Source organism: Chrysochloris asiatica, unplaced genomic scaffold (genome assembly GCF_000296735.1).
Source record: "Chrysochloris asiatica unplaced genomic scaffold, ChrAsi1.0 scaffold00134, whole genome shotgun sequence".
Lineage (NCBI taxonomy): Eukaryota > Metazoa > Chordata > Mammalia > Afrosoricida > Chrysochloridae > Chrysochloris > Chrysochloris asiatica.
This window is the reverse complement of record NW_006408652.1, coordinates 2,172,055-2,174,362: the sequence shown is the minus strand read 5'-3', so window position 1 is coordinate 2,174,362 and position 2,308 is coordinate 2,172,055.

The following is a 2,308-nucleotide window of genomic DNA, read 5'->3' as shown; positions in this document are numbered from 1 at the left end:
CCATATTGTTTTTCAGAGAGGCTGGACCATTTACAATCCCACCAGCAATGCAGTCTCACCACACCCTCTCCAGCATTTATTGTCCTCTACATTTTTGATCTTTGCTGTTATTGCTAGTGTGAAATATCTCATTGTTGTTTTGATTTGCATCTCTCTAATGGCTAGTGTTTCTTGGCTGCCCGGATCTCTTCCTTGGTGAAGCGTCTTTTCATGTCCTGTGCCCATTTGTTAATTGGGTTATTTGTCTTTTCTTGTAGAAGTGTTGTAGTTTCCTAGCAATGAGTCCCTTGTCTCATGTGCCATTGCAAAATATTTTTTCCCATTCTGTGGGTTCCCTTTTTACTCTTTTGGTGAAGTTTTTTGGTGCACATAAGTTTTTAATTTTTAGTATGTCCCATTGATCTATTTGGTCTACTTTTGTTTGTGTATTTTTCAAAATGTTTCTTAGTCTGTGTATTCCCTGTATTTGAGCATTCACATTTGTTCCTATTTTTTTCATTGATAACTTTCATAATCTTGGGATTCACATTTAGGTCTTTAATCCATGCCAAGTTCATTTTTGCCTATATTTGCAGAACCTGAGGCTGATAATTAGAGGTCAATGTGAAGGAGGCAAAAAGGGGTTTTTTAGCACATTCTCAACCATCTCAGTGTTCTGAGCATTGCCCTCAGAGTGACCCAGGCTGTCCCCAAATTTCTGGATTTACACTGAGTTGATTTCCTTGCCCAGTTGGTTTATAGTACCCCAAAGAGTATGTACTAGGATTCCAAGAGATGTTGGCCACATTCCATAGTCTAGATTCTTTCCAATACTCCCTACTGTCTTTGCCCTTGGTGTTTTCTTCATCATGCAAACTCTTCAGATTTTCAAGATACTAATCATGTTATCTCTTATTCTTCTTGTCCTCAGGGTAAATCACTGTCATCACTTTAACTTTTTCTTTTATGATATGATTTCCAGTCGACTTCCTATGTGTCTGCTGTCCTCTGACCATGATCCACTCTGACAGTAACATTCTTATGCAGATAGAAATACATTTTGGCTCTCTCTATATTATGATTCACTTAAAGCACACCATTGACTTTTCTAAAAGAATAGTGTTAGCAATTGATTCAATAGCACTGATGCAGCTTATCTAAGGGGCAGAGAGGTAATTTGGTCTATGAGTAAGTAGAGAGTATTCTAATGTAAGCAATATTCCCTTTAATGTTACTTTGGTTGCTATGCTTTAGAATCAATGTGAAGGAAAGCAAACAAATAACATATATGAAAGAACACGACATTAAAGGAAAAATGTGCTATAAACAAGACTGAATATTTTAAAGCAGGGTGAAGGAGGCAATTTTCTTTAAAAGCTAATAATCTGCCACTAACCACTAAGGGAAGAAACTGTTGCTTTGTTGGCCCATCTTCATTGCCAATCTCTTTATCTAAAATTGCAACTACTTAAAGAAAATTAAATACAAAGGAGTTCAGGAACATCTTTGAATTTCAAATTCAAAAGATAGCTCCAAATATTTATAATGATTTTGTCTTACAAGGTCACCCTGGAAATTTTTTCTTTTATTTTAATTGGAAAGAAAAAGTCAGACTATTTACAAAATTCTATTGGAAAAATGTTTCTGGAAATGTTGCCATATCTCACAGCACAGATTACAACCTGTTTCCAAATGTCTAGGGAAGAGACCACTAGAGAAAGGCAGACCAAATGCATATTTCAGAATATTCTTACTAAACAGAGGAAGGAAGAAGAAAAAAAAAGGGGGGGGGGGCAGAAAAACAAATCAAACTATCTAAACAAATACAGCCTAAAAACTAGAGTGTTTCTTGCTTATAAAACCAGAAGAAGGGTTTTGTGCTGTATTGTGCTTGATAATGATATTTTATGAGAGAAATATAAATCAAAACAATCTGATGATATAGTTATGAGGAAGAAAATAGCATTGCAGTTCATCTTCTTTATTATAAACAACATGAAACAAGGTTCTTCTTTGAAGAAGGCATTTTATGAGAAGAGTTTTTTTTTTAAAATACACTTGTTCGAAAAGGCTTATTCTATCTAGCATTGTTTGAAGAGCAGAGTACCAGATTGAAATTTAATTTATAACCACCGGATTTGGTTTGATATTATTAAAGGTTACAAAATGTGATTTATAAATATTTCATATGATTCTTGTCCTTGGGTTAGTGTAGATTTGTTTATTTTTATTACTTTTTACACAGCAGCGTCGAGGTCCTATGTCAGGGTCCCGCCTCGACAAGGAAATGTGGGTGTCACAAAGAAGGGAGATCTGGCGGCGAAAGTGA